The following is a 13129-nucleotide window of genomic DNA, read 5'->3' on the forward strand; positions in this document are numbered from 1 at the left end:
TGTAAGTGGGCATGTTTTTTGTTAGTTTATTTGTTTGTTTTTTCATTATATTGACATGGAGGAGAAACAGTAAGTTGAATTGAGTCACAGCTATATAAGAAAGACAACTGACCAGTTGAATAGTATCTTCTTATAAAATCCCTTAGCTTATTTCTGATTTTTAAAATAAAAATCCATTGTGCATGTCTCTGTAAATTCAGGAAAGAAATTCACCAGTTTCCCAGGAATAGTCGATAAAATCCTATTTCCTGGCACTCATCAAACAGTGGTAATATATATTTGGTAATTGGATAAATTTCCTCTCCTTGTCATTTTAAAATCGATAACATCTTTAAAATGTATTTCCATGATAATTCCCTCTAAGAAAAGTATCAGAGGAGGCAGTTTCATGGACTATAGCTTTATAGACAATGAGGTTAATCAAGCTGGATACATTTTCAAAAATGGCCATGAGTTCTCAAGCCTCCAAGGTCACAAAATCGAAATCGACAATAAAATTTTTGTTTGAAATGGCACCATAAAGGCCGATGCCAGTTACCGTTTCCAGCTCTTCTTCCTTCAATTCTTAAGCTTAACACGATTTCAAATTATGAACTGGCCTTCTGTGGGCACCTTAATGGATCTGTAACTCCTCTGAGTCTTTCGTCTGGGACAACTTCCTTGTGTTACAGATGAAACATCCATGGCCTTATGAACTGCAAGTCTGACTTCCAAAGGCCCAGGGTACCCACTGTCTGACATACGCCTACTTTCTGAATATTTTAAAGACAAGGGGATTAGATACTTAAAAAATAACAGATTCTGCTTTGCATGAAAATATAATATGTTTCCATCTTAATGATGTAAAAGAATAGCTTGTTATCATGGTGCATCTGAAGAAAAAACAAATTACGTATGCAAATGTTTTTAGCTAATTAATTCATTTCTGAAGATAAAATTGGGACAGTACAGAATTTCAAGCAGATTCCTAATAAGTTCTGGAACCTAGCAATTTTTAACTAAGATACTGGACCATCTATTTTCAGGCGATAAATCTTCTTGCAGACCCTCAATGCTGGGGCCCGATTTAATCTAGGTTTGCAAATAGCCTTAATAGACTGATATGTTATTTGTCCCATCACTTCTGCGATGTAAAAAGTTCAGGTTCAAAATGCAGACCACATAGGTGAAAGTTCTAGTTAACTTGCACAAATTAAAATACCTCCCAGGAAAACAGACTTCATCTACCACACACAGTGTTAAAAAGATGACATTATAAAACCTTTGTCAGTTACACAATTAAGCTGATCTCTGAATGTGAAGGCCCAACTCCATTTAAATGAGTGGAAAGTACATGGGTTTGGAGTCACACAGATCTTGATTTGAATAATGAATCTGCCAGCTATTTGCTATGTGAGAGAAGAAAACAGTTAAAAGACCTAATACATACTCAATTTTTTCACCTGTAAAGTGGGATTAAAAATGCATGCCTTTAAGGGTTTTTTGTTGTTGTTGTTTGCTTTCTTTTTAAGAAAATTTAGAACAAAAAATATATTTGTGTTGGAGGAAAAACAAAAAAAGCAAAAACAAACTTTACAATCCCAGCTGCGTTTTATGAATGTGTGTTCCTAATAAAATAAGAAACATTTTGTTCTGCCATGAGAGAAAGAGGCCTTGACAATCTCAAAAATCTTCAGAAAGGCTTTGGGCTAAGCTTATCTCATCCAGAATTTAGGGATCAAGAAAGACTCTAGATTGCACAGTAAAGAAACTGTCTTGGAGCTTGGTATATAGTAGATTCACAGGAATGTATTTGTTTACCATCTAAAGGTGGTGTTGCAGTGCTATAATGCCCCAGTTTTCTAGAAGGAGTACCAAGAAGTTCCTATTGTCTTACAGGAGCATCTAATTTCTTCAGCTCAGCAGCACAGAATGAGAATTTTTATTATACACCTGATGGTGGCTCCAGACAAGTGGTGGAGGGTCTAGGAAAAAAGGGTATATAAGAGACACGCTTTATATATAAAGTGTGTGCATACACAGTTACCACATCCTAACCTCTGGCCAGGAAAGATATCACTGGTCTATGCTAGATCTGCCCAGGACTCCAGAATTCCACACGGCTAAGGAACTAAAGTTGGCCTGAAGGATTAAACACATTTCCCATTATTTATGTATCCCAGTAAAAAGGGGACTTTTTGGCATCTCTGCCCAGGGTCACCTCTCTAAATGTCACTGTCCATGAGGACAGAGGAATACTGAGGGTCACTGGCTGGGAGGTTTGCACCAGAAGGACCCATTCAGATCACAGAAGTCAGGGTCTTAGTCTGGAGTCAGTGGAAACAAAGACGACCTGAACTCAAGTCCCAGAAAAGCACTGAGAGTAGGCAAAGCGACAAGAGAACTGAATAACGGGTCAGGTCAAAGAAGAGCCGGCAGGGCACAGAGGGTGGAAATAGGGCGTGGAGCCCAGGGAGTGCCTGGCAGGTGGCAGACCAGGACGTTAGATTCCCAGCATTTCCCATGTCTTGAGGAACTGCAGCCAGGAAGCAGGATTGAGAGGAAGATAGCCAGAGCAGGAGTGAGGGGAAGACGTGAGTCTAGAAAACAGGCATGACAGCCAGGACCGGGAGCTTGACCCAGCTTGACCCTTGATGAGGACTCATGGGACTCCTGGAATAGCTTTGGCAACCCAAAATAATTTTCATCTGCAAGGAATGCCTTAGGTCTTGTGCCAATATCCAGGAAAAGGCCAAGGGTAGGCAAAAGCTATTCTTCCAAGTCAAGGTAGTAGAGGTCACAACTACATATAGAATAGGCAACTAATAAGAACGTACTGTAAGGCACAGGGACTCTACTCAATACTGTGCAATGACCTAAATGGGGACAGAATTTAAAAAAACAATGGGTATATGTATATGCATAATGGATTCATTCTGCTGCAACAACAGAAACTAATACAACATTGTATATTAACTACACTGTAACAAAAATTAACTTAAAAAAAAAAAAAAAAACAGCAACATCAATGGATACAGTGGCTCAGACAGTGAAGAATCTGCCTACAATGTGGGAGACCCAGGTTTGATTCCTGGGTCAGGAAGATCCCCTGGAGAAGGGAATGGCAACCCACTCCAATATTCTTGCCTGGAGAATCCCATGAACAGAGGAGTCTAGTGGGCTACCGTCCATGGGGTCACAAGGAGTCAGACACTTTCACTTTCAAAAATGATCATACTAAGTGAAGTCAGACACAGAAAGACAAGTATCATATGATATCACTCATGTGGAATCTAATTTTAAAAAACTGTACAAATGAATTTATTTACAAAATAGAAGTAGACTTACAGATATCAAAAACAAACTTATGGTTATCAAAAGGGAAATGTGTAGGGGCAGGGATAAATCAGGAGCTTGGGATGAACATACACACACAACTACATATTAAGACAGATAACCCAATAAGGACCTGCTGTATAGTACAAGGAATTCTCCTCAATATTCTGTGATAACCTATAAAAGAATGAATATATGTGTATGTATAACTGAGCCACTTTGCTATACACCTGAAGCTAACACAACATTTTAAATCAACCACAATTCAAGAAAATTAAAAAAAAACAAAGAGATCACACACATACAAAAAAGTTGATTGTTACAAGGTGTAATTTTTGTGGAAGGATTTTGAGGGAAAAAATCTGCTATATGCCAGGTTTACTATATGCCAGGTATAGTTAAATGTATTAAATGAATTGTCTTCTTTTTATAAGAACCCTAAGAGATGAGTAATATCATTTATCCTCATTTTAATGATAAGGCAACAGAGTGATGCAGGCAAAGTAACTTTGCCCAAGGTTGCCCCATTATAAAGTGGTAAAGCCAGTATTTGAATTCAGGTGGTGATTCCAGAGCCCAAGCTTTAAGCTTCGATGTCTACTGTATTCAGGTTTAGGGGAGGTGAATGATCAAGAAAGAGGGTTTCAGTAGAGGAAGGGAGGGCCCATAAACATTGATTACAGTGTTCTCCTTGATGCTGGGAACTTAGGTACCACAAAGCCAGGGGCATCATACGTTAATAGAGTGGACTATATGTAAGGCAGACCTGTTACCCTCTCTGTCTGACTCCAATTCCTAAAGGGAAGTTAGAGGACAGGGAAAAACAGAAGACCAGAACACTGACCGCCTTCCTGAGCCTTTCTGGGACACAGCCAACTCTGGCCCCATCTAATCTTCTAACTGAATTCATCTTCAAATTGCCAAAGCCCCACCCATGCAGGAATGTGGGGAAGGGGGAGATAATACGCACGTCATCCTCACTTTTTAATTTCTTTTTTCATCGTCTTATCACAAGTTCTTTGGTAATTTTCCGATTTCAAAGGAAATATTTGGAAGGATATCTGAGAACTGGATGCGTTCATGTTTTACACCAAATGCTTTCAACATGAGAATCCGCCCAATCGTATCTAATAAAAATATCCTCCCTGAGCTGGTACCAGGAGGTTTCATTAAAATAGCAGTCGATAAGCAGAGCTGATTTGGCAGCAAGGAAGGAAAAATCATAGGCTTATCAGGCCTTTGGAATTCAACAGTGCAGCTGAACCTAGGCCCTTTTCAGTGGCCTAAAGACCACATTCTCAGTCTCGCCTCATCAGACACTGAGGAATGTATTAGACCAAACAGTGCTGAACTGTCAGTTTGAGAGTAATACTAGAAGTCTTTTCTCTCTCCATCATGTGGAAGCCATCATTGCCATGAGAGATATAGAAGAAGGAAGGAATTACTCCCAGCTGGGAGAAGCAAGGAATGCTTCCTGGAGGAAGTGGCATTTGAATTGGGCTTTGATTATGGGTGAGACCTGGGCATCAAGGATGGGAGAGGGCTTGCTCTGAGGGGTAATGAGCACAAAAGGATGTGAGATCAGGGTTGTGGGTGAACAAGGGACATACAGGACACAATTAAAGTTCAGGTTGCCCAGCGTTAAAGGGCTGCAGGGGGCATGAGAACAAACATGGTCAATCTAACATCACTGGCTTCTGCTATTTGGATATAAGTTTACTCATGAACCCAATGGGTATGCTGAGGTCCCTTTCAGCTCTGATCATTCCTAATTCTAACTCCATCAGTTTCACATACCAGCAACCTTGGAGATTCTGTAAGGATGAGGGGGTACTGAGAAACATGAGCTGAAATCCTGGTTGGCAAAAGTGGAAGTGTTAGTCACTCAGTCATGTCTAACTCTTTGTGACCCCATAGACTGTAGCCTGCCAGGCTCCTCTGTACACAGAATTCTCCAGGCAAGAATACTGGAGTGGATAGCCATTTCCTTCTCCAGGGGGTCTTTACAAACCCAGGGATTGAAACCAGCTATCCTGCACTGCAGGCAGTACCTTTACTGTCTGAGCCACCAGGCAAGCCCAAAGCCTCCTCAAGTCCCTCCAGAGTAATTCCAGTCTTTTGCACAGGGTGTTGCCCCTGCCTGTCATCCTCTCTGCTTCCTCTCCCCAATGTGGCTGGAAAGAAGGAGACTCGGCTCCCATATCTCCTCTTCTGTGACTATTTGCTGTCCTCTTCCTGGCCCTCCAGCAGCTCTGAGCTCCAGGTTCCCTCTTCCGCTTTCCCACGACACTCTGTCCACCCAGCCAGCCCTGGCCACACTGTGCAGAGTCTACATGTGTCAGTAACAACACCAATGGTAACAGGATACAGTCTCCAGAGCTCCCAGGACCAGCTGCATTTTCCCTGCATCACTCCATCACTTCTGTCAGAGAGCCCTGGACCACGTGGCCAAAAGGACCTTTTCCTCTAGTGAAGAGCATGGAGCCAGGGTGCCTGGGTTTGCAGCCTGGTTCTGCCATGTATCCGGCTTGGTTGGGTACATTACTAGCCTCTCTGGGCCTCCGTTTTTCTCGTCTGAAATATGGGACCATAACCCCACCCATCCCATAAGTACTATTAAAACTGCCATAAACCACCTGAGAAAACGGAGGTCCCTGAGGCTAAGAGGGAGGTTCAGTGAGTTGATGATACGGGACACATTTACTGCTTGGCACAGGGGCAGTGTTCCATACAGGCGTGCTTACTGCATTATGTTTAGGTGTGAACTCAAGAGTTTCTTATGTTTTGGCAACTGTGTTGGATAAACTAGCAGATTTTCCCAAGGTTCCTCCCAGTTCTAGCATCTTTTAGTCTCTGCTGTCATTCAATGGCCTGAGGGCAGGGCGGAACCCTTGGGTGGGGCAGGAGGGTGGGCTCACCTCAGGGCAGCCCCAGCCCAGCAACACAGCCTTGGAAGTCTGTCTTGGGCTCCCAGCACACAGATGTTTCAGGTTAAAGCCTGTGACTAGGAGAGCTATGGAAAAACCATCCTTCAAAACAACTTACTTTTAAACTTCTAGTACATGAGTTAGATCTTAAAAAAAAAGAGAGAGAGAGAGAAGAAGAAGAAGAAAGAAAAGAAAAGCAAAGTAACTGATCTGTTTTGTGCCAGAGCTGTTTGGTCTCTCCAAACACTTAGTCCAGCCGCTCTCATTGTCTGGGATCAAAGCGTCTTCCCCACAGGCTGGCTTTGTTCTACTCTGAGCAGAGGAACAGGCTGAAAGGAGAGCTCCTCCAGGCTTCCTGCCTCCCTCCCCCTGAACTTTGAGGGAACAAAGAGATTTACAAGGCAAGGATCCCAACCACAAGGTGCTAATGATCAGAATCACAGGCGTGCAGGTCTGGACGAGTGTTCCCAAGTCACGAGACTTCCAGGAGGCGGAAGCGCTGCTGGGAGGAACCAGGAGCCGGTGGGCAGGGACCCAGGGCACCTGGGTCTGCCTCTTAAAAGGCAGAGCACTCCCGCTTTGGAAGTGTCTCATCCAGGAAGGATGCCTGACCCTCATGGGTGCTCAGGGGCCTTGCAGGCTCCAGGAATCAGGAGGCTCCACCGGACGGACCAGGTCCCCTCCTGCGCAGCACTGGGAAGTTATTGTTTAGTCTGTCTGTGCAGGCAGCGGCAAAGGGTTTGCTGAGAAGGACAGAACACGGGCTCCGGAAGGAGACCTGTTTAGCGTGAATCAGAACCACCTTCAGGGTTTGTTGAAACAGATCACTAGGCCCCAGGCTCAGAGTTTCAGATTCAGTAGGTCTGGGTAGAGCTTGGGAATTTGCATTTTGACAGGGTCCCAGATGCTGCTGGTTTAGGGACCATCCTTGAGGGCCACTGCTCTGTACAACTTACTCTCAGGTTGAGACGTAACAAACCACGCAAGGCCAGTTACGGTCTCTCAGCTCAGCCTCTGGATGCTTCTCCCCAAGGATCTGGAGACCCCATGAGCAATGAAGCTGAGTGAGCGCTCACTGCCCACCTGGACGACTGTTCTCCTGGGTGCACACCATGTTTTCTGGGTCAGGGTGGAAACCTCGCATCCTGCTCTGAAACCCTTCATGTAAATCACCAGGATTCACTGGATAAAGTTGTGAAAAGCAGAGGGCAGCACTACGGCAGGCCAGAGCAGGAGACACTGCTCAAGCAGACTCTCTGGTTCCTGCAAAGCCAGAGAGCTGGGTGGCCGTGGCCAAGTCACCGAAACTTCACGGGGCTCTGCATACTTCCTAGAGAATGAGGAATGATAGATGACTCCTCCCTGAGATGTTAGAGATTCTGGAACCCATATACCACTCACATCAGGCTCTGTGATAACGTGAGTTTAAAAGACAACCAAATCTAAGTGACCTGCACTTCAGTTCAGTTACTCAGTCATGTCTGAATCTTTGCAATCCCATAGACAGCAGAATGTCAGGTTTACCTGTCCATCACCAACTCCTGGAGCTTGCTCAAACTCATGCCCATCGAGTCAGTGATGCCACCCAACCATCTTATCCTCTGTTGTCCCCTTGCCTCCTGCCTTCAATCTCTCCCAGCATCAAGGTCTTTTCTAATGAGTCAGTTCTTCATTATCAGGTGGCCAAAGTATTGGAGTTTCAGCTTCAACATCAGTCCTTCCAATGCATATTCAGGACATATTTCCTTTAGGATTGACTGGTTTGATCTCCTTGAAGTCCAAGGGACTCCCAAGAGTCTTCTCCAGCAACACAGTTCCAAAAGCCTCGCTCACCTAAACTCTCTGTCCTTTTTGTGAGCTCAGCTTTTGCCTGCAATCCCTATGGCTGATTGCTGATTCATGTTGATACATGGCAGAAAGCAACACAATATGTACAGCAATTATCCCCCAATTAAAAATAAATAAATTTTAAAAAACAAGCCAAAACAAGACAAGACCTCTGTGTGGCCATAAAATAATAAAATCAACAGCCAGATACCTCCGATGTCACAGCACTGAGTTGCCTGTGAGGGGCAAGACTGGGGAGCCAGGCTCACACAGAAGACTGTGGTCCCACTGCTCAGAGAATCCAAGGAGAACCTGAGTGTCAAGGCTGAAATCAGGGAGACCCATAGTGCAGCAGCCTCATGAGTGATATGGACAATAGTGTAAAGGCATGGCCCACTCAGAACACTTTTTCAAATGTCAGTAACATAAACGGTGTTTCCAACTGTCTTTCCAAGAAAGCACATGGTCAGGTCAAGGTGTCTCCAGCCGAGGCAGTCCTTCCTTTGGTAATCCACCCAGGTGCTGCTTCAGGTTACATATACAATGACTCAGTTTATACTAAAGAGCAACCCCGCCCACAGGGCAAGAACACTGGGAGTATTAGGAGGATGGGTGGGATGTTGGACTTGCTGTCCTAAAGGGAAGAGGCGAACCCTGCAGGGCGGTGGGGGGCGGTTCCAGACCATGGCCCCTTTGGGATGGAGATTCCATGTCAGGTGATTCCGGCACAATTTCAAATGGGCTAAGTCTCCCACCTTTCTTGCCAGTCCAGCCTCCAACTGTTGAACCTGAACTCTAAAATGTGTCACGGCACTGCTCCCATGTTAATGATCCAGCGTCAAGTCATCTCATTCATATGCAAATTCTCTGACACAGACGCTCTCTGAAATGAATTCAGATGGAATATGCCAACATCTTTTTTTTTTTAATCCTTCCAGAGAGTTATGATGTTGCTACATAAGTTAATGAGAGGAATGGAAGAGCAAACGCTGCTCCTGAAACCTGTCAGCGGTATAACTATTTAGATGGGTATTAAAGCCAGACACTGTCATATAATTTGAGGGTATGGTTGAAGACATCTTAAGAATATTTTGTTTCTGACAATTGAATCATAATTTTAATAGACATCTCCAAAAAGAGAAGCGGTGGTAGCAGCCATGTAACGTTTATTTAGGAGCTGGTGAAGATCTTTGATTCAAAGTGCTGGCTGAAATGACAGTATCCGGTTCTTAGAATGTCAGTCCTGCCAAAGGGCTTGTATTTTATTATAATAGGAAGTGCAAAAAAAAAAAAAAAATATATATATATATATATATATATACACACATATATCTCAACTCAGTGCCCAGCACTATGCAAAGTGCTACACATGCACTTTCTGTTTAATCCTCACTGCAGCTTTGTGAGAGAGCAACTTTTAGTACCCTCATTTTATGGATGAGTAAACAGAGGCAGAGAGGGCAAGGAACTAGCCCAAGGTCACACAGCTAATGAGGGGAAGGATCAAGATTTCAACCTTGTAGTCTGGTTTGAATTTTACTTACTGGTCTATTCTCCCTGTGGGCAATGAATTCTACTGCCTTAATCTTAAAGGTGGGAAGAAGCTGGTCAGCCCAGGGAAGCACTGACGTGGTCACACTAGTAGACACCACTTTGGAATAAAACCATGTTCCTTTAACCCCCAGCTAAGGTGAGCTTTTCATCAAATCTTGCAAAGGGATGGTATGATTTGTGAAAGGAGTAGAATATTTAGAGAAGCTAAAAACTGGATTAGAATCTTGGTTTTGGCATTTGTTAGATCTGCTGCCTCAGGCAAATGTCTAAACTTTCTCAGCCATGGTTTGATCATGTGAACAATTGGGAGACTCTTGCTCTATCTTCCTGGGCTGTCACTGGAGAGACCTGAGGTCCAAAATTAAAGTTTGTGTGAAAAGTCGCACTTCTGCCATTGCCCTGGAGCCTGATGCAGTGGCTGCCCAGAGCTCAGAAAGCAGATGAGGAAGATGGTGTTTAGAACAGAGGCTCCACAACCACCTTAAAGAGTGATGTTACTGGCTTGTAAAGGGAACAACACAAATGCCCATTCACGCTGGATTGGACGGGTCAACTGACAGGATGTCACACAGCAAGCAGGGAAAACAATCGACAACCATGCAGGACAGCACTGATGGTTCTTGCAAATGTAAGGTCAAGTGAAAAAAGTCAGATAGAAGAGTACATGAATATGATCCCATGTGTATAAAGTACACAGGAAGCCCATGGAGGTCACCCTGCAGGTTGGTAACCCGAAGGGACAATGAGGAGGAGGGCTTCTGAGGAGTTGCCAATGATTTGTTTGTTATTCTGGGTGCTAATGACACAGGTCTGTTAATTCTGCAAAGCTGTGAAAGGCTATATACTGACAATATATGTACTTTTCTATATATTTCAATCAAATTTTTAAGAATTTCAGGGGTTTAATTCTCCTCTCATGGGACTTCTCTGGTGGTTCAGTGGCTAAGACTCCAGGCTCCCAATGCTGGGGGCCCGGGGTTCGATCCCTAATCAGGGAACTAGATCCCGTGTGCCACAAATGAGAGTTTACATGATGCATTAAAGACTGAAGATCTCGCACGCCACAACGAAGACCTGGCACAGCGAAATAAATAAATAAAAATCAATATTAAAAAATTCTCCTCTCATGAAAACAGTCTTTGACCTTACAAAGCCAAAAGAGGCGTGAGACATGAAGAGAGAGCCCTCCCAGTCCAGCCCATGAGGAAGGACCAGGAATGCATCCACACCCCTTCTAAAAGAGTTTTGATGGCAGACACTTGAGAAGGCTGTCTTGGGTGGTGAGAGTGCAGGTGGGCCTGGGGGAGAAAGAAAGAACTAAAAGACAGACTGGTGACCTAAGACCACCACCTCAATAGCATCTATTCATGCTGAGTTTTCTTGTCTCACATGCAACCACTACTCACCGACTGCTGCAAAGCATCATCTAAGCATCATTTTGTTTGGTCTCACAAGAGTCTTCTAAGATAGCTTTTATTGTTCCTCTTTACAAATGGTGGAATCCAGAGTGTGGGCAAATAAGTCACTGCTCTAAATGCTGCCAGCAAGCAGCCCATCTGGAATCTGAACCAGTCTATCCGATTGCAAGAACTGCCCTCTGTCCAAGGCCCTGCTCCTCCTCTCCATGGGAAGGTAATTCTTCCTCCTTCCTGTTCCTGGGCCAGAACTGGACAGTTATGATGACATGTGGGTGAAAGTGAACCAGAGATCTTTAACCTCAGCCCGGTAGGTTTTTAATTATTAAACCTCTTGTCAGATCCTTATGTGGTAGAGAACTTAAGGGACTGATTCAAAGGACAGGAGCCACCCGAAGCAGCCTCTGACAGTGGCGTTTCACAGTGAATGAACAAGTGGAAGAATGGACAAGGCACTTGGCGATGGCTGTGGAGCTGACTGACTACATCACATTCTCACGATAAAGGTGGGAGCAGATTTTTGTCCCCACGTGCATACACGTGAGAAAATGAGGCCAAGAGCGTTGGTTGGAATGAATGGCTAAAGAATGCTCAGTGAGGGAGTGGCACTGCCAGAAACAGCCAGGCCTATTAACACACACTTGAGACACTTCTGCCTGGGTGTCAACACCCCGGCACACTGTTTAGACAGCAAACCCTCAAAACCATGTTAAAGAGAAACCGCTCTTTACTTAATAAAGCCAAATTATCCTTTAAAAATAGGGCTGCTATTTATTGTATTTCTGGAGCACAGAGCAGATGAGTAGAATATTTTAATACCGTGTTCTGAGAAAGATGTGAGTTTGAACCAGTGATGGGATTAACAAAACTTGAAGATACACCTCCCTCTGCAATGCAGACAAATCCCCCCTCTGCTTGTTCCTTTGAGATCTCTCAGTAGTATGCAATCCCTGTCTGAACCCGAGGGTGGGCTCAAAGGAGTCTGCTTCTTGACTCAGACTCTACATATCATGGCTAAACGGAGATCCCAATGGCCCAACTCCAGGCAAATCTCAATCACCCTCAGCCTCTCACTCAACGTTAACATTAAGCACAGGTTTTTTCAATAGTCAGGTATGGATATGAGAGTTGGACCATAAAGAAGGCTAAGCAGCGAAGAATTGATGCTTTCAAATTCTGGTGCTGGAGAAGACTCTTGAGAGTCCCTTGGACAGCAAAGAGATCAAATCAGTCAGTCCTAAAGGAAATCAACCCTGAATATTCATTGGAAGGACTGATGCTGAAGCTGAAGCTCCAATACTTTGGCCACCTGATGTGAAGAGCTGACTCTTTGGAAAAGACCCTGATGCCAGGAAAGATTGAAGGCAGGAGGAGAAGAGGGTGACAGAGGATGAGATGGGTGGATGGCATCATTGACTCAATGGACATGAGTTTGAGCAGGCTCCAGGAGATGGTGAAGGACAGGGAAGCCTGGCATGCTTCAGTTCATGGGGTCTCAAAGAGTCAGACAAGACAGCAACTGAACAACAATGAGAGAATGTGAGAGGTCTTTGATGGATACTTCCTGCTCTGAAGTTCTACTTGATACCCCATGGCCAGCACTTCATTAGGGGCCATAGTGAGAAATAAAAAAAGCAAGAGTATATCCCCTCTTACTCCTCATATTTTTGGGGAGACATTACCACATACACCTAAAACAGAAATAACAAGGAGATGTACATAAGGCAAAAAGAATCTCAAAGAATTCAGCAGAGACCATCTGAAATGCCCCTTCTTCCCATATGACCAGCCCCAAGCATGAAACAATTTCTCCTATCTCCAGAAGGTGCTGAACCAGGAATCTGAATATCACATAGAAAACAACTTTGTTGTTGTTCAGTTGCTAAGTCATGTCCAGTTCTTTGCGACCCCATGGACTACAACACACCAGGCTTCCATGCCCTTCACCATCTCCCAGAGCTTGCTCAAACTCAAGTCCATTGAGTTGGTGATACCACCTTCTCATCCTCTGTCCCCACTTCTCCTTCTGCCCTCAATCTCTCCCAGCATCAGAGTCTCTTCCAATGAGTTGGCTTTTCGCATCAGGTGGCC

The sequence above is a fragment of the Muntiacus reevesi genome, chromosome 2 (assembly GCF_963930625.1).
Source record: "Muntiacus reevesi chromosome 2, mMunRee1.1, whole genome shotgun sequence".
Classification (NCBI taxonomy): Eukaryota; Metazoa; Chordata; class Mammalia; order Artiodactyla; family Cervidae; genus Muntiacus; species Muntiacus reevesi.